Source organism: Cryptomeria japonica, unplaced genomic scaffold (assembly GCF_030272615.1).
Source record: "Cryptomeria japonica unplaced genomic scaffold, Sugi_1.0 HiC_scaffold_877, whole genome shotgun sequence".
Classification (NCBI taxonomy): Eukaryota; Viridiplantae; Streptophyta; class Pinopsida; order Cupressales; family Cupressaceae; genus Cryptomeria; species Cryptomeria japonica.
The window spans coordinates 12,501-37,500 of NW_026729598.1; the positions used below are offsets into that span (position 1 = coordinate 12,501).

The 25,000-nt window shown below is 60.7% G+C and overlaps 2 non-coding genes across 2 annotated transcripts; both read left to right on the plus strand.

Annotated features, from left to right (window-relative positions):
• The first annotated feature begins 12,541 nt into the window (after window positions 1-12,541).
• LOC131872895 (5S ribosomal RNA) lies at window positions 12,542-12,660 on the plus strand. The gene has a single exon (XR_009370957.1). It is a non-coding gene; the product is annotated as a 5S ribosomal RNA (ribosomal RNA).
• Window positions 12,661-20,464: 7,804 nt separating this feature from the next.
• Window positions 20,465-20,583, plus strand: LOC131872899 (5S ribosomal RNA). Its single transcript, XR_009370961.1, has one exon. It is a non-coding gene; the product is annotated as a 5S ribosomal RNA (ribosomal RNA).
• Window positions 20,584-25,000: the final 4,417 nt, after the last annotated feature.

The window sequence follows — 25,000 nt, forward strand, 5'->3', positions numbered from 1 at the left end:
CTCCCTAAGGTGAGCTTCTCCTCATAGGCAATTCCGCTCTTATCCGGTCACGTTTGTGTGCCCGAATTTCGCAAGGCAACCTCCATGGGACATGGAAAAGACTCGAGAAGAGAGCTCGCTCACGGGAGAGAGAAGCCAAGGAGACCACGAGAGTGCTGAGAGTGGGACAGCGCTGAATAGGCGGGAGAAGCCTGCGCGTATAAACGGAGATATATATCCAATTGCAACGAAGGAACGTGCCAAAGATCGAGAACAATGGCAGAAATGCTAGTAACGTGCACTTCGGGACCAACGCATCACCGGAAGACAACCGCCAAACATCGAAAGAGTCGCGATGCTCCGCAACCTACGTGCAAAGCGGTCGCACACCGGGTAAGGGAGTGAGAGCCCCAAACATAGCTGGGCGAGGCGCTCACTCCGCTCTTTAATATCTCGTTAATACCGCCAAGGAAATGGCACAAGCACACACACACAAGCATCCTCGGAAGAGGACAGTTCGAGTGACAGGTCAAATCCAAGAGTTCCGAAGACTACCTCCAGGAACAATCGGGAACAAGACCGATTACAAGTCGTCGAGTCTGTTACTGGGCGAACACGAGATGCGCACAGGAAATCGATCAGCCCTCACAATGGCCCAAGGCCAGAGATCGGACTGCTACGATTTACCCCAACAATCATCGTGCCACTCTTCGCAGAGAGGTGATAGACGCCAACGAGCCCGCGCATAGCAATCGAGGTGTAAAAAGGGCGTTGAAGGCAGGAAGCCTGGACGAAAGAGGCTACGAGGTCACCTCGAAGCGGTCTAAGAATCGGGCGCACTTGGGGCGACTACCAGTGCCAACCCCTTATCCCGCGGTGCGTCCGACACACAGAAATTTCCAAGGCGGCCAAGGAGCCTCCCCGCATAGCAATCGGGGTGTGAGGTTACGGATGCAGCATTGATAGCAATCGAGGTGTGAGGCGAAGGATGCAGAAGTGAGAGCCGAGGGATGTAGCAGAGATAGCAATCGGGGTGTGTGATGCAGAAGAGATAGCAATCGAGGTGTGCGGTGGGAAGGGCCCAGCAGCCAGAATGCATGAAGCGACGGATGAAGCAGTGATGACAACCGGGCTGTGAGGAGAGGAGGGATGCAGCCAAGAAAGCAATCAGGGCTCGAGGCAAGGGATGCATCAAGGATAGCAATCATGTTGTGAGGCGAGATTCCAAAGGCTAAACGTGAGAGGCTGCAGGGTCGACTCAGAGAGGTCTATGCATGTGAGAGGCTGAAAGCAAGGTCGACTCGGAGCGGTCTATGCATCGGGCGCGCTTGGGGCGACTACCAGTGCCAACCCCTTATCCCGCGACGCGTCCGACAAAGAGAACGTTCCAAGGCGGCAGAGGAGGTTACCAGCCGAAGGATGCAGTAGCAATAACAGGTATAGTTCCGCGGCGGCCGAGAAGACTCACCGCATAGGAATCGGGATGCGAGGCGAGGGATGCGGCGGGAAGGCCCCGACGGCTAAACGGAAGAGGCTGCAGGGCCGCCTCGGAATGGTCCAAGCATCGGATGCGATTGGGACGACTACCAGTGCCAACCCCTTATCCCGCGATGCGTCCGATACACAGATAGTTCCAAGGCGGCCGAGGAGCCTCACCGCATATCAATCGGGGTGCGAGGCGAGGGATGGGGCGGGAAGGCCCCAACGGCTAGACGGAAGAGGCTTCAGGGCCACCTCGGAATGGTCCAAGCATCGGACGCGCTTGGGGCGACTGCCAGTGCCAACCCCTTATCCCGCGATGCGTCCGATACACAGATGGTTCCAAGGCGGCCGAGGAGCCTCACCGCATAGCAATCGGGGGTGCGAGGCGAGGGATGGGGCGGGAAGGCCCCAACGGCTAGACGGAAGAGGCTTCAGGGCCGCCTAGGAATGGTCCAAGCATCGGACACGCTTGGGGCGACTACCAGTGACAGCCCCCTATCCCGCGATGCGTCCGATACGAAGATGGTTCCAAGGCGGCCGAGGAGCCTCACCGCATAGCAATCGGGGTGCGAGGTGGGGGATGCGGCGAGATGGCCCCAACGGCTAGACGGAAGAGGCCACAGGGCCGCGTCGGAATAGTCCAAGCATCGGACGCGCTTGGGGCGACTACCAGTGACAACCCCTTATCCCGCGATGCGTCCGATACGAAGATAGTTCCAAGGCGGCCGAGGAGCCTCACCGCATAGCAATCGGGGTGCGAGGTGGGGGATGCGGCGAGATGGCCCCAACGGCTAGACGGAAGAGGCTGCAGGGCCGCCTCGGAATAGTCCAAGCATCGGACGCGCTTGGGGCCACTACCAGTGACAACCCCTTATCCCGCAATGCGTCCGATACGAAGATAGTTCCAAGGCGGCCGAAGAGCCTCACCGCATAGCAATCGGGGTGCGAGGTGGGGGATGCGGCGAGATGGCCCCAACGGCTAGACGGAAGAGGCCACAGGGCCGCCTCGGAATAGTCCAAGCATCGGACGCGCTTGGGGCGACTACCAGTGACAACCCCTTATCCCGCGATGCGTCCGATACGAAGATAGTTCCCAGGCGGCCGAGGAGCCTCACCGCATAGCAATCGGGGTGCGAGGCGAGGGATGCGGCGAGATGGCCCCAAAGGCTAGACGGAAGAGGCTGCAGGGCTGCCTCGGAATAGTCCAAGCATCGGACGCGCTTGGGGCGACTACCACTGCCAACCCCTTATCCCGCGATGCGTTCGATACACAGATAGTTCCGAGGCGGCCGAGGAGGTGGGGGATGCAGCGAGATGGCCCCAACGGCTAGACGGAAGAGGCTGCAGGGCCGCCTCGGAATAGTCCAAGCATCGGACGCGCTTGGGGCGACTACCAGTGACAACCCCTTATCCCGCGATGCGTCCGATACACAGATAGTTCCGAGGCGGCCAAGGAGCCTCACCGCATAGCAATCGTGGTGCGAGGTGGGGGATGCGGCGAGATGGCCCCAACGGCTAGACGGAAGAGGCTGCAGGGCCGCCTCGGAATGGTCCAAGCATCGGATGCGCTTGGGGCGACTACCACTGCCAACCCCTTATCCCGCGATGCGTCCGATACACAGATAGTTCCAAGGCGGCCGAGGAGCCTCACAGCATAGCAATCAGGGTGCGAGGCGAGGGATGCGGCGAGAAAGCCCCAACGGCTAGAGGGAAGAGGCTTCAGGTCCGCCTCGGAATGGTCCAAGCATCGGACGCGCTTGGGGCGACTACCAGTGACAACCCCTTATCCCGCGACGCGTCCGATACACAGATAGTTCCAAGGCGGCCGAGGAGCCTCACCGCATAGCAATCGGGGTGCGAGGCGAGGGATGCGGCGAGAAGGACCCAACGGCTACACGGAAGAGGCTTCGGGGCCGCCTCGGAATGGTCCAAGCATCAGACGCGCTTGGGGCGACTACCAGTGACAACCCCTTATCCCGCGACGCGTCCGATACACAGATAGTTCCAAGGCGGCCGAGGAGCCTCACCGCATAGCAATCGGGGTGCGAGGCGAGGGATGCGGCGAGAAGGACCCAACGGCTACACGGAAGAGGCTTCGGGGCCGCCTCGGAATGGTCCAAGCATCGGACGCGCTTGGGGCGACTACCAGTGACAACCCCTTATCCCGCGACGCGTCCGATACACAGATAGTTCCAAGGCGGCCGAGGAGCCTCACCGCATAGCAATCGGGGTGCGAGGCGAGGGATGCGGCGAGAAGGACCCAACGGCTAGACGGAAGAGGCTTCGGGTCCGCCTCGGAATGGTCCAAGCATCGGACGCGCTTGGGGCGACTACCAGTGACAACCCCTTATCCCGCGACGCGTCCGATACACAGATAGTTCCAAGGCGGCCGAGGAGCCTCACCGCATAGCAATCGGGGTGCGAGGCGAGGGATGCGGCGAGAAGGACCCAACGGCTAGACGGAAGAGGCTTCGGGTCCGCCTCGGAATGGTCCAAGCATCGGACGCGCTTGGGGCGACTACCAGTGACAACCCCTTATCCCGCGACGCGTCCGATACACAGATAGTTCCAAGGCGGCCGAGGAGCCTCACCGCATAGCAATCGGGGTGCGAGGCGAGGGATGCGGCGAGAAGGACCCAACGGCTAGACGGAAGAGGCTTCGGGTCCGCCTCGGAATGGTCCAAGCATCGGACGCGCTTGGGGTGACTACCAGTGACAACCCCTTATCCCGCGACGCGTCCGATACACAGATAGTTCCGAGGCGGCCGAGGAGCCTCACCGCATAGCAATCGGGGTGCGAGGCGAAGGATGCGGCGAGAAGGACCCAACGGCTAGACGGAAGAGGCTTCGGGTCCGCCTCGGAATGGTCTAAGCATCGGACGCGCTTGGGGCGACTACCAGTGACAACCCCTTATCCCGCGACGCGTCCGATACACAGATAGTTCCAAGGCGGCCGAGGAGCCTCACCGCATAGCAATCGGGGTGCGAGGCGAGGGATGCGGCGAGAAGGACCCAACGGCTAGACGGAAGAGGCTTCAGGGCCGCCTCGGAATGGTCCAAGCATCGAACGCGCTTGGGGCGACTACCAGTGACAACCCCTTATCCCGCGACGCGTCCGATACACAGATAGTTCCGAGGCGGCCGAGGAGCCTCACCGCATAGCAATCGGGGTGCGAGGCGAGGGATGCGGCGAGAAGGACCCAACGGCTAGACGGAAGAGGCTTCAGGGCCGCCTCGGAATGGTCCAAGCATCGGACGCGCTTGGGGCGACTACCAGTGACAACCCCTTATCCCGCGACGCGTCCGATACACAGATAGTTCCGAGGCGGCCGAGGAGCCTCACCGCATAGCAATCGGGGTGCGAGGCGAGGGATGCGGCGAGAAGGACCCAACGGCTAGACGGAAGAGGCTTCAGGGCCGCCTCGGAATGGTCCAAGCATCGGACGCGCTTGGGGCGACTACCAATGACAACCCCTTATCCCGCGACGCGTCCGATACACAGATAGTTCCGAGGCGGCCGAGGAGCCTCACCGCATAGCAATCGGGGTGCGAGGCGAGGGATGCGGCGAGAAGGACCCAACGGCTAGACGGAAGAGGCTTCAGGGCCGCCTCGGAATGGTCCAAGCATCGGACGCGCTTGGGGCGACTACCAGTGACAACCCCTTATCCCGCGACGCGTCCGATACACAGATAGTTCCGAGGCGGCCGAGGAGCCTCACCGCATAGCAATCGGGGTGCGAGGCGAGGGATGCGGCGAGAAGGACCCAACGGCTAGACGGAAGAGGCTTCAGGGCCGCCTCGGAATGGTCCAAGCATCGGACGCGCTTGGGGCGACTACCGTTGCCAACCCCTTATCCCGCGATGCGTCTGATACACAGATAGTTCCGAGGCGGCCGAGGAGCCTCACCGCATAGCAATCGGGTTGCGAGGCAGATTATTGGGAAGGGAACCCCCTGGGATGCGGCTCAAGCAGTGCCCAAAGGGACTGGAATGCGGAATCACATCGAGAGACCCAAATGCTATACGAGGGCTCAAATCGAATTATCGATTTGGCCACGACATGGACGCATCGGAACGACTACCTTTGCCGAACCACTCGCAATTGCATCCATACCGAAACCAATAGACATTTCCGTTAGAGCCCTCGCATAGCATTCGGGAATCTCGCATGCCCCTCTAAATCGACCAATGCTGGCGCTCAATGAAAATCCGAGCGCTACCACCGTTCGAGCGCCAGCATTGGTCGAGTTAGAGGGGCACGGGGGAGAATGCTCCAGTCAACACCTCCCCTATATAAGTTATTTGTCCGATTCTCGCACAACCGTAGTCTGCCTCGTCGAATCAAACAACGGTCCCAGATTCCGACTTCCGTTCCGTAGAGACCCAAAAGCTAGATGGAGGCTCGCAAGAAAGAGAGTCGGCGCATAGCAATCGGGTTTCTCGAACGTTTAGGGACCGAGCTCACTTGCGGATAGGGCAAAATCCGCCAAGCAACCCAAAAGCTAGACGGGGGCTCGAATCGAATCGCCTAGGCGGCCACAACAACGACGTGTTGGATCGACTACCAGTGCCAAACCATTCAGCAAGACTAGTCTGTGTCGAGGCCGGATAGAGATTCTCAGAGAGCGCCCGCATAGCATTTAGGAGACCTGCCGCGTCCCTCACACTCGACAAATGGTGGTGCACGTTTATAAATCCGAGCGATCCCAACCCTTTCAAGCACCAACATCGGTCGAGATAGAGGGGCACGGAGGGGGCTGCGTGAGACAACACAGTCCCCTATATAAGTTATTTGTCCGATTCTCACACATCCGAAGAATGGTCATCAAATCGGACAACAGCCCAAACTTCCGACTTCCGTCCCAGAAAGCCCAAGAGCTATCTAAAACGTTCATGGCCGGAACTCGATCGCGGCTATACCAGTCCGCCAAGCAACCCAAAAGCTAGACTGGAGCTCTAGTCGAATCACCTCTGTGGCCATTGCAAGGACGTGTTGGAGCGACTACCATTGCCGAACCATTCCGCAGGTCGAGTCCATACCAAGGCCGCATAGAGATTCACGATGAGCTCCTGCATAGCAATCAGGAGACTTGCCGTGTCCATCACAATCGATAAATCCTGGTGCAAGATTTTTGCATCCGAGCGCTCCAACCAGTCGAGCACCAGCATCAATCGACATAAACGGGCACGGGGGGAGGATGCTCGAGAACACTACCTCCCCTATATAAGTTATTTGTCCGATTCTCAAGCAGCCGAAGTCTGGTCATCGAATCGGGTCAAAGACCACAACTTCCGACTTTACCCACAATGCAAGTCATCGAATCGAACATCGGCCCCCGAGTCGGACTCCATGCGTATGTCAGGTCATCGGACCCAAATTCCGCCTTCCTGCGCATGGCGGGCCATCAATATCAACTCGGTCATCGGACCCAAACTCCGCCTTTTTGCGTATGGCACGCCTTCAAATCGGTCATCGGACCCAAATTCCGCCTTCCTGTGCATGGCGGGCCATCAACATCAACTCGGTCATCGGACCCAAATTCCGCCTTTCTGCGCATGGCACGCCATCAACTCGGTCATCGGACCCAAATTCCGCCTTCCTGCGCATGGCAGGTCATCGGACACAAATTCAGACCTCGCCAATATGCCTACGTATCGAATCGGTCATCGGACCCAACTTCCGACTTCATCCATACTGTAGGGTCTTTGAGGTTGGCGCGGTGCGCTCAACCCAGGGAGTCGACCCATCGAAGCATACACCTCCCCTATATAAGCTATTTGTCCGATTCCCACACCTGTGTAGTTTGCACCTCTGACCAGGACATCGACCCCAACTTCCGAACTCGACTGCAACGACGGCACCAGCGCCTTGGTGCGCACCTTGCGACGCACAGTCCCAACATTCGCCTTCCTGCACATGGCAGGTCATCGGACCCAAATTCCGACCTCGCGAGTATGCCTACATATCGAATCGGTCATCGGACCCAACTTCCGACTTCATCCATACCGTAGGGTCTTTGAGGTTGGCGCGGTGCGCTCAACCCGGGGAGTCGACCCAACGAAGCATACACCTCCCCTATATAAGCTATTTGTCCGATTCCCACACCTGTGTAGTTTGCACCTCCGATCAAGACATCGACCCCAACTTCCGAACTCGCCTCCAACGACCGAACCAGCGCCTTGGTGCGCACCTTGCAACGCACAGTGCCAACATTCGCCTTCCTGCACGTGGCAGGTCATCGGACCCAAATTCCGACCTCGCGAGTATGCCTACATATCGAATCGGTCATCGGACCCAACTTCCGACTTCATCCATACCGTAGGGTCTTTGAGGTTGGCGCGGTGCGCTCAACCCGGGGAGTCGACCCAACGAAGCATACACCTCCCCTATATAAGCTATTTGTCCGATTCCCACACCTGTGTAGCTTGCACCTCCGATCAGGACATCGACCCCAACTTCCGAACTCGACTAAAAAGACCGCACCAGCGCCTTGGTGTGCACCTTGCAACGCACAGTGTCAACATTCGCCTTCCTGCACATGGCAGGTCATCGGACCCAAATTCCGACCTCATGAGCATACCTACTAATCGAATTGGTCATCGGACCCAACTTCCGACTTCATCCATACCGTAGGGTCTTTGAGGTTGGCGCGGTGCGCTCAACCTGGGGAGTCGACCCATCGAAGCATACACCTCCCCTATATAAGCTATTTGTCCGATTCCGACACCTGTGTAGTTTGCACCTCCGCTCAGGACATCGACCCCAACTTCCGAACTCGCCTGCAACGACCGAACCAGCGCCTTGGTGCGCACCAAAAGTGCGCACTTTTGGAGGGCACTTTTGTGCGCTCCAAAGGTGCGCACTTTTGGAGGGCACTTTTCTGCGCTCCAAAGGTGCGCACTTTTGGAGGGCACTTTTTGGAGGGCACTTTTCTGCGCTCCAAAGGTGCGCACTTTTGGAGGGCACTTTTTGGAGGGCACTTTTCTGCGCTCCAAAGGTGCGCACTTTTGGAGGGCACTTTTTGGAGGGCACTTTTCTGCGCTCCAAAGGTGCGCACTTTTGGAGGGCACTTTTTGGAGGGCACTTTTCTGCGCTCCAAAGGTGCGCACTTTTGGAGGGCACTTTTCTGCGCTCCAAAGGTGCGCACTTTTGGAGGGCACTTTTTGGAGGGCACTTTTCTGCGCTCCAAAGGTGCGCACTTTTGGAGGGCACTTTTTGGAGGGCACTTTTCTGCGCTCCAAAGGTGCGCACTTTTGGAGGGCACTTTTTGGAGGGCACTTTTCTGCGCTCCAAAGGTGCGCACTTTTGGAGGGCACTTTTGTGCACTCCAAAGGTGCGCACTTTTGGAGGGCACTTTTCTTGTGCTCCAAAGGTGCACACCTAGGTGAGCACCTTCGACCACACCTTGTAGCACACCAAACTCTGACTTTCGACTTCATCCGCAATGCAGGGTCTTTGAGGTTGGCGCAATGCGCACAACCAGGGGAGTCGACCCATCAAACCCAACACCTCCCCTATATAAGCTATTTGTCTGATTCTCATACATGCGTAGCCTGCAGGAGCAATTAGGACATCGACCCCAACTTTCGGCTTCTAAACGAAAACAAGGTCTTTGAGGTTGGTGTAATGCGAACAACTAGGGGAGTCAACCCATCAAACCCAACACCTCCCCTATATAAGCTATTTGTCTGATTCTCATACATGTGTAGTCTACAGGAGCAATTAGGACATCGACCCCAACTTTTGACTTCTTAACGAAAACAAGGTCTTTGAGGTTGACGTAATGCGCACAACCAGGGGAGTCGACCCATCAAACCCAACACCTCCCCTATATAAGCTATTTGTCCGATTCTCATACATGTGTAGCCTGCAGGAGCCATTAGGACATTGACCCCAACTTTTGACTTCTTAACGAAAACAAGGTCTTTGAGGTTGGCGTAATGCGCACAACCAAGGGAGTTGACCCATCAAACCCAACACCTCCCCTATATAAGCTATTTGTCTGATTCTCATACATGTGTAGCCTGCAACAACGATTAGGACATCCACCCCAACTTCTGAATTCGTCTGCGTTGACCGCACCAAAGGTGCACGCCTTGGTGCTCACCAAAATCCGACTTCCGACTTCTTCTGCTATGCGGGGTCTTTGAGGTTGGCGCAGTGCGCACAACCAGGGGAGTCAACCCACCGAATGCAACACCTCCCCTATATAAGCTATTTGTCTGATTCTCATACATGCGTAGACTGCAGCAATGATTAGGACATCCACCCCAACTTTTGACTTCTTAAACAAGACAGGGTCTTTGAAGTTGGTGCAGTGCACACAACCAGGGGAGTCGACCCATCAAACGCAACACCTCCCCTATATAAAGCTATTTGTCCGATTCTCATACGTGTAGTCTGCAGCAGCGATTAGGACATCGACCCCAACTTCCGAATTCGTTTGCATTGACCGCACCAAAGGTGCACGCCTTGGTGTGCACCCTGGAGTGCACTTTGGTGCTCACCTCGGTGCACACTTTGGTGTGCACCTCGGTGTGCACCAAAGGTGCGCACCTTGGAGCGCACCAAAGGTGTACACTTTGGAGCGCACCACATAGGGTCTTTGAGAGGTTGGCGCAGTGCGCACACCAAGGTGGGTGTTGAGGTGCGTGCCGAGGTGGGTGGGTGCTAGGGTGCGCTCCATGGTGGGTGCCAGGGTGGGTGCGTGCTAGGGTGGATTCCAAAGAGGGTCATAGGGTGGGTGCCAAGGTGGGTTGGTGATATAGTGGGTTCAAAGGTGGGTACTAGGGTGGGTTCCAAGGTGGGTCACAAGTTGGGTGCCAGGATGCGTGGGTGTTAGGTTGGGTGCCAAGGTGGGCTCCTGCGTGGGTGGGTGCTAGGGTGGGTTTCAAGGTGGACGCGAGGGCGGGTGCCAAGGTGGGTAACAAGTTGGGTGTTAGGATGGGTGAGTGCTAGAGTGGGTGCCAAGGTGGGTGGGTGCTAAGGTGGATGCCAAGGTGGTTCACAGGGTGGGTGGGTTCTAGGGTGAGTTCCAAGGTGGGTCACAGGTTCAGTGCTAGGGTGGGTGTCAAGGCGGGTGTCGAGGTGCCTGGGTGCTAGGGTGTGGATGCCAATGTGGGTCATAGGGTGGGTACTAGGGTGGGCTGCAATGTGGGTGCCAAGGTGGGTAACATGCTCGGTGGGTTCTAAATTGGGTGCCAGGGTGGGTGTGCACCCACCTTGCCCGAGGTGGGTGCCAAGGTGCCAGTGTGGGTGGGTGCTAAGGTGGATGCCAAGGTGGGTGAGAAGGTGGGTGATAGGTTGAGTGGTAGGATGGGTGGGTGCCAAGATGGGTCACAGGGTGGGTGCAAGGGTGGGTAGGTGCTAGGGTTGGTGTCAGGGTGGGTGGGTGCTAGGTTGGGTTCCAAGGTGGGTGCGAGGGTGAGTGTCAAGGTGGGTCACAGGTTAGGTGCTAGGATGGGTGAGTGCTAGGGTGCAAAGGTGCCAGGGTGGGTGCTAGGATGGGTCGATGCTAGGGTGAGTGGCAAGGTGGGTCCACAAGTGTCAAGGTGGGTGCCGAGGTGGGTGCCAAGTCGGCGACTGCTATGGTGGATGCCAAGGTGGGTCACGGGGTGGGTGCCAAGTTGCTAGGTTGGGTTCCAAGGTGGGTGCCAACGTGGGTGCTAGGGTGCGTGGGTTAAAGGGTGTGTCACAACGTGGGTGCCAGGATGGGTGCGCACCCACACTGGCCAAGACGGGTGCGGGTGCAAGGTTGGGTTCCAAGCCCGGTCACAGGCTGGGTGCTAGGATGGGTGGGTGCCAAGGTGGGCACCAGGGTGGGTGCACCCACCCTGGCCAAGGTGGGTCACGGGGTGGGTCCTAGGGTGGGTAACGGGGTGGGTACTAAGGTGCGTGCCAAGGTGGGTCATAGGGTGGGTGCCAAGGTGGGCACCAGGGTGGGTGTGCACCAACCCTAGCCAGGGTAGGTCACGGGGTGGTTGTCGGGGTGGGCGTCAAGGAGCCAAGGTGGGTGGCAAGTAGCCAAGTTGCGTGCCAAGGTGGGTGTCGGGGTGGGTGCCAAGGATCCAAGGTGGGTGCCAAGGAACCAAGGTGGGTGTCTGGGTGGGTGCCGAGGTGGGAGCCAGGGTGGGTCCCAAGGTGAGTGCAAAGGTGGGTGCCAGGGTCAAGGTGAGTGCCAATGTGGGTTCCAAGGTGCCAGGGTCAGGGTGAGTGCCAATGTGGGTTCAAAGGTGCTAAGTTGGGTGCGAGGTTGGGTGCGAGGGTGGGTGGGTGCCAAGGTGTGCTAGGTGGAAGCCCGGGTGGGTCGGCATCCCATGGGTGTCGAGTTGGGTGCCTGATGGGTGCTTCTTGTCAAGTTTTAGTCGTCGGGACTCATTTCGAGCCTTAGAGGTCGTTTCTTGTCCGGTTGCCCTGTCTTCGACCTGGGAACCCAATTTTGGTCCTCGGGTCCCATTTTTTTTTGTCTCGCATCCCACTTTTGGCCTGTGGCCTTTTCGGGGTCGATTCTCGTTTTGGGCATCAGAGCATGTTTCTTCTCCTAAAACCCAATATTTGTTTATTAAGTCTCGGAACACATTTTTGTTCTCGTGGACCCATCATGGGTCTTGGAACGCATTTGTGGTCCTTGGGTCCCATTTTGCATCCCGAAACTTGTGTTTTGGTGCTTGATCCCTATTTTGGGTGCCCACCTTGCACCAAGTGCGCACCCGGGGCAAACCGAGCGCCTTGGTGCACCGGGGCAAGATCGAGCGTGCACCCGAGGCGCCCCGAACATGCACCAAGGTGCACTCGGCCCACATGTGAGCGCAGGTCGTTGCGCCCGAGGTGGTGTGTGGGCACCGCGTTGCAGACGGGACACTGCACGCACACGACGCCCCCTCCAGGTGCACGCACGTAGGCCGGGCCGGGTGCACACCCGACGCCCTAGCAAGGTGCGCGCACCCGGGCAGGGCTCACACTTGGCGAACGGGGCGCACTTCGCGAGGGAGGGTGTGCACCTCGACGGGGGTGGGTGGCCGGGGTGGATTCGCACGTGGGTCGCGGTTTGCTAAGTACACACTGCGACAAGCTCATAACGGGTGCGATCATACCAGCGTTAGTGCACCGGATCCCATCAGAACTCCGCAGTTAAGCGCGCTTGGGCCGGAGTAGTACTGGGATGGGTGACCTCCCGGGAAGTCCCGGTGTTGCACCCTTTTTTAGTTTTTCGCCGGGCGTCGCAATGCTATTTGAATAAACCTTTTGCCCGTTTGCGTTCTCGTCGGGGCCGGGCCGGGCCGGGGTGCGCTGCCCGCACTACCGCGCGCGCGGGGGCGACACCGAGCACGCACCCGAGGCGCCCCGAGCACACAGGCCACGGTGCAACCCGGGCGTTGTGCGCGCACCCCGGTGCGCCCGAGGTGCTGCGCGCGCACCCAGGTGAAATCGGTGTGCACCTCGGCCAGTGCGCGCTCGGTCGAGTCGCGCACGTTGGCCAAGGTGCACGGTGATGTTTCTTACTCTAAGGTTCCGCACCAGACGCCCGGGACAGGTGAGCGAAGCTGGGCGGGGCCGGGTGCGCGGCCGGGGCAGGTGCACGCAGCTGGAGAGAGCTTTGGAGCACACTTCGGAGCGCACCAATGATGCGCTCCATTCAAAAGTTTCCTGAAAAGGCAAAAAAAGTTGAGATTATAGAATTTCCCACTTGAGAGATTGTAAAAAAAAAAAATTTAAAATGAAGGAAATGCGGGTGCCAAGGTGTGCGCAGCCCAGCCAAGGTGTGCGCACCAAGGCGCCCACCCTGGCGAAGGTGCACGCAAGGTGCGCACCCGAGGCAAACCGGACAATTAACCCAACTTTCGACTTCGCGCGCACCTTGGAGCGCACTTCGGAGCGCTCCTTGGTGCGCACCAATCTTGGGCACCTCGGAGTGCACCATGGCGCCCACCAAGGTGCGCACCCGGGGCAAACCGAGCTCCGACTTCGTGCGCACCTTGGAGCGCACGAAAGGTGCGCACCATGGCGCCCACCAAGGTGCGCAGCCCAGCCAAGGCGTGCGCATCAAGGTGCGCACCCTGGCGAAGGTGCGCACCCGGGGCAAACCGAGCTCCGACTTCGTGCGCACCTTGGAGCGCACAAAAGGTGCGCAACCCAGCCAAGGTGTGCGCACCCCGGTCAAACCGAGCTCCGAATCGTGCGCACCAGAGGTGCACGCCATCGTGCGCACCTTGGAGCACACTTCGGAGCCCTCCTTGGTGCGCGCCGATGTTGCGCACCTCGGAGCGCACCCGGGGAAAACAATGCAATTAACCCGACTTTCGACTTCGTGGGCACCTCGGAGCGCTCTCGGGTTCGCACCTCGGAGCACACCGAGGTGCGCACCTTTGATGCGCTGCCTTCACCAATTTCCAGAAAAGGCAAGAAAACATTGAGAAGGTGTGCGCACCGAGGTGCCCACCCTGGCGAAGGTGCACGCGAGGTGCGCACCCGGGGCAAACCGGGCTCCGACTTCGTGCACGCCGCACCTTGGAGCACACTTCGGAGCGCTCCTTGGTGCGCACCAGGGCGCGCAACCCAGCCGAGGTGCCCACCCCGGCGAAGGTGCACGCGAGGTGCGCACCCGGGGCAAACCGGGCTCCGACTTCGTGCACGCCATGGTGCCCACCGCGGCGAAGGTGCACGCGAGGTGCGCACCCGGGGCAAACCGGGCTCCGACTTCGTGCACGCCGCACCTTGGAGCACACTTCGGAGCGCTCCTTGGTGCGCACCATGGTGCCCACCAGGGCGCGCAACCCCGCCGAAGGTGCACGCGAGGTGCGCACCCGGGGCAAACCGGGCTCCGACTTCGTGCACGCCGCACCTTGGAGCACACTTCGGAGCGCTCCTTGGTGCGCACCATGGTGCCCACCAGGGCGCGCAACCCCGCCGAAGGTGCACGCGAGGTGCGCACCCGGGGCAAACCGGGCTCCGACTTCGTGCACGCCATGGTGCGCACCGCGGCGAAGGTGCGCACCCGGGGCAAACCGGGCTCCGACTTCGTGCACGCCGCACCTTGGAGCACACTTCGGAGCGCTCCTTGGTGCGCACCAGGGCGCGCAACCCAGCCGAGGTGCCCACCCCGGCGAAGGTGCACGCGAGGTGCGTACCCGGGGCAAACCGGGCTCCGACTTCGTGCACGCCGCACCTTGGAGCACACTTCGGAGCGCTCCTTGGTGCGCACCATGGTGCCCACCAGGCCGCGCAACCCAGCCAAGGTGTGCGCACCAAGGTGCACGCGAGGTGCGCACCCGGGGCAAACCGGGGTCCGACTTCGTGCACGCCGCACCTTGGAGCACACATCGGGGCGCTCCCGGGTTCGCACCGGCGTTGCGCACCGTGGTGGGCACCTCGGAGCACACCAAGGTGGGCAGCGAGGTGCGCACCTTTGATGCGATGCCTTCACTAATTTCCATAAAAGGCAAAAAAAAAACGAGATTTTAAAATTTCCGTTTTGAAAGATAGTGAGAAAAAGGGAATGCTGGTGCCATCTTGAGCCCGCCCTGGTGCGCAGCCCAGCCAAGGTGTGCGCACCAAGGTGCCCACCCTGGCGAAGGTGCGCGCCCGGGCAATTAACCCAACTTCCAACTTCGCGCGCGCCAGGGTGGGAGCGCACCCAACAACCGGGCCTGGGAAGAGCCAATGCGAGAAACCCCACCAAACGCTCTGACAAAAAAAGAGGGGGCGCTCCAGTAACCCCGCTTCGGAGCGCACCCTGGGCAAACCCAGCCAAGGTGCCCACCCCGGCCAAGGTGCAGGCGAGATGCGCACCCGGGGCAAACCGGGCTCCGACAACGTGCACGCCGCACCTTGGAGCACACTTCGTAGCGCTCCCGGGTGCGCACCTCAGAGCACACCAAGGTGGGCAGCGAGGTGCGCACCTTTGATGCGCTGCCTTCACTAATTTCCAGAAAAGGCAAAAAAAAAAGGAGATTTTAAAATTTCCGTTTTGAAAGATAGTGAAAAAAACGGAACGCGCGTGCCATCTTGAGCCCGCCCTGGTGCGCAGCCCAGGTAAGGTGCCCACCCTGGCAAAGGTGCGCACCCGGGCAATTAACCCTACTTCCGACTTCGTGCGCGCCAGGGTGGCAACCGGGCCTCGGAAGAGCCAATGCGAGAAACCCCACCAAACGCTCCGACAAAAAAAGAGGCGGCGCTCCAATAACCCCGCTTCGGAGCGCAGCCGGGGCAAACCCAGCCAAGGTGCCCACCCCGACGAAGGTGCACGCGAGGTGCGCACCCGGGGCAAACCGGGCTCCGACAACGTGCACGCAGCACCTTGGAGCACACTTCGAAGCACTCCCGGGTGCCCACCGGCGTTGCGCACCGTGGTGGGCAGCGAGGTGCGCACCTTTGATGCGCTGCCTTCACTAATTTCCAGAAAAAGGCAAAAAAAAATGAGATTTTAAAATTTCCGTTTTGAAAGATAGTGAAAAAAAAGGAACGCGGGTGCCATCTTGAGCCCGCCCTGGTGCGCAGCCCAGGCAAGGCATGCGCACCAAGGTGCCCACCCGAGGTGCACACCCGGGGCAAACCGGGCTCCGACTTCGTGCAGGCCGCACCTTGGAGCACACTTCGGAGCGCTCCTTGGTGCGCACCATGGTGCCCACCAGGGCGCGCAACCCAGCCAAGGTCTGCACACTAAGGTGCCCACCCCGGCGAAGGTGCACGCGAGGTGCGCACCCGGGGCAAACCGGGCTCCGACTTCGTGCACGCCATGGTGCCCACCGCGGCGAAGGTGCACGCGAGGTGCGCACCCGGGGCAAACCGGGCTCCGACTTCGTGCACGCCGCACCTTGGAGCACACTTCGGAGCGCTCCTTGGTGCGCACCATGGTGCCCACCAGGGCGCGCAACCCAGCCAAGGTGTGCGCACCAAGGTGCACGCGAGGTGCGCACCCGGGGCAAACCGGGGTCCGACTTCGTGCACGCCGCACCTTGGAGCACACATCGGAGCGCTCCCAGGTTCGCACCAGCGTTGCGCACCTTTGATGCGCTGCCTTCACTAATTTCCAGAAAAGGCAAAAAAAAACGATATTTTAAAATTTCCGTTCTGAAAGATAGTGAAAAAAACGGAACGCGGGTGCCATCTTGAGCCCTTCCTGGTGCGCAGCCCAGGCAAGTTGTGCGCACCAAGGTGCCCACCCTGGCGGAGGTGCGCGCCCGGGGCAAACCGGGCTCCGACTTCGTGCACTGCATGGTGCCCACCAAGGCGCGCAACCCAGCCAAGGTGCCCACCGCAGCGAAGGTGCACGCGAGGTGCACACCCGGGGCAAACCGGGCTCCGACTTCGTGCACGCCGCACCTTGGAGCACACTTCAGAGCGCTCCTTGGTGCGCACCAGGGCGCGCAACCCAGCCGAGGTGCCCACCCCGGCGAAGGTGCACGCGAGGTGCGCACCCGGGGCAAACCGGGCTCCGACTTCGTGCACGCCATGGTGCCCACCGCGGCGAAGGTGCGCACCCGGGGCAAACCGGGCTCCGACTTCGTGCACGCCGCACCTTGGAGCACACTTCGGAGCGCTCCTTGGTGCGCACCATGGTGCCCACCAGGCCGCGCAACCCAGCCAAGGTGTGCGCACCAAGGTGCACGCGAGGTGCGCACCCGGGGCAAACCGGGGTCCGACTTCGTGCACGCCGCACCTTGGAGCACACATCGGGGCGCTCCCGGGTTCGCACCGGCGTTGCGCACCGTGGTGGGCACCTCGGAGCACACCAAGGTGGGCAGCGAGGTGCGCACCTTTGATGCGATGCCTTCACTAATTTCCATAAAAGGCAAAAAAAAAACGAGATTTTAAAATTTCCGTTTTGAAAGATAGTGAGAAAAAGGGAATGCTGGTGCCATCTTGAGCCCGCCCTGGTGCGCAGCCCAGCCAAGGTTTGCGCACCAAGGTGCCCACCCTGGCGAAGGTGCGCGCCCGGGCAATTAACCCAACTTCCAACTTCGCGCGCGCCAGGGTGGGAGCGCACCCAACAACCGGGCCTGGGAAGAGCCAATGCGAGAAACCCCACCAAACTCTCTGACAAAAAAAGAGGGGGCGCTCCAGTAACCCCGCTTCGGAGCGCACCCTGGGCAAACCCAGCCAAGGTGCCCACCCCGGCCAAGGTGCAGGCGAGGTGCGCACCCGGGGCAAACCGGGCTCCGACAACGTGCACGCCGCACCTTGGAGCACACTTCGTAGCGCTCCCGGGTGCGCACCTCAGAGCACACCAAGGTGGGCAGCGAGGTGCGCACCTTTGATGCGCTGCCTTCACTAATTTCCAGAAAAGGCAAAAAAAAAAGGAGATTTTAAAATTTCCGTTTTGAAAGATAGTGAAAAAAACGGAACGCGCGTGCCATCTTGAGCCCGCCCTGGTGCGCAGCCCAGGTAAGGTGCCACCCTGGCAAAGGTGCGCACCCGGGCAATTAACCCTACTTCCGACTTCGTGCGCGCCAGGGTGGCAACCGGGCCTCGGAAGAGCCAATGCGAGAAACCCCACCAAACGCTCCGACAAAAAAAGAGGCGGCGCTCCAATAACCCCGCTTCGGAGCGCAGCCGGGGCAAACCAAGCCAAGGTGCCCACCCCGACGAAGGTGCACGCGAGGTGCGCACCCGGGGCAAACCGGGCTCCGACAACGTGCACGCAGCACCTTGGAGCACACTTCGAAGCACTCCCGGGTGCCCACCGGCGTTGCGCACCGTGGTGGGCAGCGAGGTGCGCACCTTTGATGCGCTGCCTTCACTAATTTCCAGAAAAAGGCAAAAAAAAATGAGATTTTAAAATTTCCGTTTTGAAAGATAGTGAAAAAAAAGGAACGCGGGTGCCATCTTGAGCCCGCCCTGGTGCGCAGCCCAGGCAAGGCATGCGCACCAAGGTGCCCACCCGAGGTGCACACCCGGGGCAAACCGGGCTCCGACTTCGTGCAGGCCGCACCTTGGAGCACACTTCGGAGCGCTCCTTGGTGCGCACCATGGTGCCCACCAGGGCGCACCCGAGGCAAACCGGGCTCCGACTTCGTGCACGCCGCACCTTGGAGCACACATCGGAGCGCTCCCAGGTTCGCACCAGCGTTGCGCACCTTTGATGCGCTGCCTTCACTAATTTCCAGAAAAGGCAAAAAAAAACGATATTTTAAAATTTCCGTTCTGAAAGATAGTGAAAAAAACGGAACGCGGGTGCCATCTTGAGCCCTTCCTGATGCGCAGCCCAGGCAAGTTGTGCGCACCAAGGTGCCCACCCTGGCGGAGGTGCGCGCCCGGGGCAAACCGGGCTCCGACTTCGTGCACTGCATGGTGCCCACCAAGGCGCGCAACCCAGCCAAGGTGCCCACCGCAGCGAAGGTGCACGCGAGGTGCGCACCCGAGGTGCACACCCGGGGCAAACCGGGCTCCGACTTCGTGCACGCCGCACCTTGGAGCACACTTCAGAGCGCTCCTTGGTACGCACCAGGGCGCGCAACCCAGCCAAGGTGCTCACCCCGGCGAAGGTGCACGCGAGGTGCGCACCCGGGGCAAACCGGGCTCGGACTTCGTGCACGCCGCACCTTGGAGCACACATCGGAGCGCTCCCGGGTTCGCACCAGCATTGCGCACCTTTGATGCGCTGCCTTCACTAATTTCCAGAAAAGGCAAAAAAAAGAAAAAAATGAGATTTTAAAATTTCCGTTTTGAAAGATAGTGAAAAAAACGGAACGCGGGTGCCATCTTGAGCCCGCCCTGGTGTGCAGCCCAGGCAAGTTGTGCGCACCAAGGCACCCACCCTGGCCAAGGTGGGTCACGGGGTGGGTCCTAGGGTGGGTAACGGGGTGGGTACTAAGGTGCGTGCCAAGGTGGGTCATAGGGTGGGTGCCAAGGTGGGCACCAGGGTGGGTGTGCACCAACCCTAGCCAGGGTAGGTCACGGGGTGGTTGTCGGGGTGGGCGTCAAGGAGCCAAGGTGGGTGGCAAGTAGCCAAGTTGCGTGCCAAGGTGGGTGTCGGGGTGGGTGCCAAGGATCCAAGGTGGGTGCCAAGGAACCAAGGTGGGTGTCTGGGTGGGTGCCGAGGTGGGAGCCAGGGTGGGTCCCAAGGTGAGTGCAAAGGTGGGTGCCAGGGTCAAGGTGAGTGCCAATGTGGGTTCCAAGGTGCCAGGGTCAGGGTGAGTGCCAATGTGGGTTCAAAGGTGCTAAGTTGGGTGCGAGGTTGGGTGCGAGGGTGGGTGGGTGCCAAGGTGTGCTAGGTGGAAGCCCGGGTGGGTCGGCATCCCATGGGTGTCGAGTTGGGTGCCTGATGGGTGCTTCTTGTCAAGTTTTAGTCGTCGGGACTCATTTCGAGCCTTAGAGGTCGTTTCTTGTCCGGTTGCCCTGTCTTCGACCTGGGAACCCAATTTTGGTCCTCGGGTCCCATTTTTTTTTGTCTCGCATCCCACTTTTGGCCTGTGGCCTTTTCGGGGTCGATTCTCGTTTTGGGCATCAGAGCATGTTTCTTCTCCTAAAACCCAATATTTGTTTATTAAGTCTCGGAACACATTTTTGTTCTCGTGGACCCATCATGGGTCTTGGAACGCATTTGTGGTCCTTGGGTCCCATTTTGCATCCCGAAACTTGTGTTTTGGTGCTTGATCCCTATTTTGGGTGCCCACCTTGCACCAAGTGCGCACCCGGGGCAAACCGAGCGCCTTGGTGCACCGGGGCAAGATCGAGCGTGCACCCGAGGCGCCCCGAACATGCACCAAGGTGCACTCGGCCCACATGTGAGCGCAGGTCGTTGCGCCCGAGGTGGTGTGTGGGCACCGCGTTGCAGACGGGACACTGCACGCACACGACGCCCCCTCCAGGTGCACGCACGTAGGCCGGGCCGGGTGCACACCCGACGCCCTAGCAAGGTGCGCGCACCCGGGCAGGGCTCACACTTGGCGAACGGGGCGCACTTCGCGAGGGAGGGTGTGCACCTCGACGGGGGTGGGTGGCCGGGGTGGATTCGCACGTGGGTCGCGGTTTGCTAAGTACACACTGCGACAAGCTCATAACGGGTGCGATCATACCAGCATTAGTGCACCAGATCCCATCAGAACTCCGCAGTTAAGCGCGCTTGGGCCGGAGTAGTACTGGGATGGGTGACCTCCCGGGAAGTCCCGGTGTTGCACCCTTTTTTAGTTTTTCGCCGGGCGTCGCAATGCTATTTGAATAAACCTTTTGCCCGTTTGCGTTCTCGTCGGGGCCGGGCCGGGCCGGGGTGCGCTGCCCGCACTACCGCGCGCGCGGGGGCGACACCGAGCGCGCACCCGAGGCGCCCCGAGCACACAGGCCACGGTGCAACCCGGGCGTTGTGCGCGCACCCCGGTGCGCCCGAGGTGCTGCGCGCGCACCCAGGTGAAATCGGTGTGCACCTCGGCCAGTGCGCGCTCGGTCGAGTCGCGCACGTTGGCCAAGGTGCACGGTGATGTTTCTTACTCTAAGGTTCCGCACCAGACGCCCGGGACAGGTGAGCGAAGCTGGGCGGGGCCGGGTGCGCGGCCGGGGCAGGTGCACGCAGCTGGAGAGAGCTTTGGAGCACACTTCGGAGCGCACCAATGATGCGCTCCATTCAAAAGTTTCCTGAAAAGGCAAAAAAAGTTGAGATTATAGAATTTCCCACTTGAGAGATTGTAAAAAAAAAAAATTTAAAATGAAGGAAACGCGGGTGCCAAGGTGTGCGCAGCCCAGCCAAGGTGTGCGCACCAAGGCGCCCACCCTGGCGAAGGTGCACGCAAGGTGCGCACCCGAGGCAAACCGGACAATTAACCCAACTTTCGACTTCGCGCGCACCTTGGAGCGCACTTCGGAGCGCTCCTTGGTGCGCACCAATCTTGGGCACCTCGGAGTGCACCATGGCGCCCACCAAGGTGCGCACCCGGGGCAAACCGAGCTCCGACTTCGTGCGCACCTTGGAGCGCACGAAAGGTGCGCACCATGGCGCCCACCAAGGTGCGCAGCCCAGCCAAGGCGTGCGCATCAAGGTGCGCACCCTGGCGAAGGTGCGCACCCGGGGCAAACCGAGCTCCGACTTCGTGCGCACCTTGGAGCGCACAAAAGGTGCGCAACCCAGCCAAGGTGTGCGCACCCCGGTCAAACCGAGCTCCGAATCGTGCGCACCAGAGGTGCACGCCATCGTGCGCACCTTGGAGCACACTTCGGAGCCCTCCTTGGTGCGCGCCGATGTTGCGCACCTCGGAGCGCACCCGGGGAAAACAATGCAATTAACCCGACTTTCGACTTCGTGGGCACCTCGGAGCGCTCTCGGGTTCGCACCTCGGAGCACACCGAGGTGCGCACCTTTGATGCGCTGCCTTCACCAATTTCCAGAAAAGGCAAGAAAACATTGAGAAGGTGTGCGCACCGAGGTGCCCACCCTGGCGAAGGTGCACGCGAGGTGCGCACCCGGGGCAAACCGGGCTCCGACTTCGTGCACGCCGCACCTTGGAGCACACTTCGGAGCGCTCCTTGGTGCGCACCAGGGCGCGCAACCCAGCCGAGGTGCCCACCCCGGCGAAGGTGCACGCGAGGTGCGCACCCGGGGCAAACCGGGCTCCGACTTCGTGCACGCCATGGTGCCCACCGCGGCGAAGGTGCACGCGAGGTGCGCACCCGGGGCAAACCGGGCTCCGACTTCGTGCACGCCGCACCTTGGAGCACACTTCGGAGCGCTCCTTGGTGCGCACCATGGTGCCCACCAGGGCGCGCAACCCCGCCGAAGGTGCACGCGAGGTGCGCACCCGGGGCAAACCGGGCTCCGACTTCGTGCACGCCGCACCTTGGAGCACACTTCGGAGCGCTCCTTGGTGCGCACCATGGTGCCCACCAGGGCGCGCAACCCCGCCGAAGGTGCACGCGAGGTGCGCACCCGGGGCAAACCGGGCTCCGACTTCGTGCACGCCATGGTGCGCACCGCGGCGAAGGTGCGCACCCGGGGCAAACCGGGCTCCGACTTCGTGCACGCCGCACCTTGGAGCACACTTCGGAGCGCTCCTTGGTGCGCACCAGGGCGCGCAACCCAGCCGAGGTGCCCACCCCGGCGAAGGTGCACGCGAGGTGCGTACCCGGGGCAAACCGGGCTCCGACTTCGTGCACGCCGCACCTTGGAGCACACTTCGGAGCGCTCCTTGGTGCGCACCATGGTGCCCACCAGGCCGCGCAACCCAGCCAAGGTGTGCGCACCAAGGTGCACGCGAGGTGCGCACCCGGGGCAAACCGGGGTCCGACTTCGTGCACGCCGCACCTTGGAGCACACATCGGGGCGCTCCCGGGTTCGCACCGGCGTTGCGCACCGTGGTGGGCACCTCGGAGCACACCAAGGTGGGCAGCGAGGTGCGCACCTTTGATGCGATGCCTTCACTAATTTCCATAAAAGGCAAAAAAAAAACGAGATTTTAAAATTTCCGTTTTGAAAGATAGTGAGAAAAAGGGAATGCTGGTGCCATCTTGAGCCCGCCCTGGTGCGCAGCCCAGCCAAGGTGTGCGCACCAAGGTGCCCACCCTGGCGAAGGTGCGCGCCCGGGCAATTAACCCAACTTCCAACTTCGCGCGCGCCAGGGTGGGAGCGCACCCAACAACCGGGCCTGGGAAGAGCCAATGCGAGAAACCCCACCAAACGCTCTGACAAAAAAAGAGGGGGCGCTCCAGTAACCCCGCTTCGGAGCGCACCCTGGGCAAACCCAGCCAAGGTGCCCACCCCGGCCAAGGTGCAGGCGAGGTGCGCACCCGGGGCAAACCGGGCTCCGACAACGTGCACGCCGCACCTTGGAGCACACTTCGTAGCGCTCCCGGGTGCGCACCTCAGAGCACACCAAGGTGGGCAGCGAGGTGCGCACCTTTGATGCGCTGCCTTCACTAATTTCCAGAAAAGGCAAAAAAAAAAGGAGATTTTAAAATTTCCGTTTTGAAAGATAGTGAAAAAAACGGAACGCGCGTGCCATCTTGAGCCCGCCCTGGTGCGCAGCCCAGGTAAGGTGCCCACCCTGGCAAAGGTGCGCACCCGGGCAATTAACCCTACTTCCGACTTCGTGCGCGCCAGGGTGGCAACCGGGCCTCGGAAGAGCCAATGCGAGAAACCCCACCAAACGCTCCGACAAAAAAAGAGGCGGCGCTCCAATAACCCCGCTTCGGAGCGCAGCCGGGGCAAACCCAGCCAAGGTGCCCACCCCGACGAAGGTGCACGCGAGGTGCGCACCCGGGGCAAACCGGGCTCCGACAACGTGCACGCAGCACCTTGGAGCACACTTCGAAGCACTCCCGGGTGCCCACCGGCGTTGCGCACCGTGGTGGGCAGCGAGGTGCGCACCTTTGATGCGCTGCCTTCACTAATTTCCAGAAAAAGGCAAAAAAAAATGAGATTTTAAAATTTCCGTTTTGAAAGATAGTGAAAAAAAAGGAACGCGGGTGCCATCTTGAGCCCGCCCTGGTGCGCAGCCCAGGCAAGGCATGCGCACCAAGGTGCCCACCCGAGGTGCACACCCGGGGCAAACCGGGCTCCGACTTCGTGCAGGCCGCACCTTGGAGCACACTTCGGAGCGCTCCTTGGTGCGCACCATGGTGCCCACCAGGGCGCGCAACCCAGCCAAGGTCTGCACACCAAGGTGCCCACCCCGGCGAAGGTGCACGCGAGGTGCGCACCCGGGGCAAACCGGGCTCCGACTTCGTGCACGCCATGGTGCCCACCGCGGCGAAGGTGCACGCGAGGTGCGCACCCGGGGCAAACCGGGCTCCGACTTCGTGCACGCCGCACCTTGGAGCACACTTCGGAGCGCTCCTTGGTGCGCACCATGGTGCCCACCAGGGCGCGCAACCCAGCCAAGGTGTGCGCACCAAGGTGCACGCGAGGTGCGCACCCGGGGCAAACCGGGGTCCGACTTCGTGCACGCCGCACCTTGGAGCACACATCGGAGCGCTCCCAGGTTCGCACCAGCGTTGCGCACCTTTGATGCGCTGCCTTCACTAATTTCCAGAAAAGGCAAAAAAAAACGAGATTTTAAAATTTCCGTTCTGAAAGATAGTGAAAAAAACGGAACGCGGGTGCCATCTTGAGCCCTTCCTGGTGCGCAGCCCAGGCAAGTTGTGCGCACCAAGGTGCCCACCCTGGCGGAGGTGCGCGCCCGGGGCAATCCGGGCTCCGACTTCGTGCACTGCATGGTGCCCACCAAGGCGCGCAACCCAGCCAAGGTGCCCACCGCAGCGAAGGTGCACGCGAGGTGCGCACCCGAGGTGCACACCCGGGGCAAACCGGGCTCCGACTTCGTGCACGCCGCACCTTGGAGCACACTTCAGAGCGCTCCTTGGTGCGCACCAGGGCGCGCAACCCAACCAAGGTCTGCACACCAAGGTGCTCACCCCGGCGAAGGTGCACGCGAGGTGCGCACCCGGGGCAAACCGGGCTCGGACTTCGTGCACGCCGCACCTTGGAGCACACATCGGAGCGCTCCCGGGTTCGCACCAGCATTGCGCACCTTTGATGCGCTCCAATAACCCCACTTCGGAGCGCACCAGAAACCCCACTGGACGCTTGGGCAAAAATGTAATGCGCACCCGAAG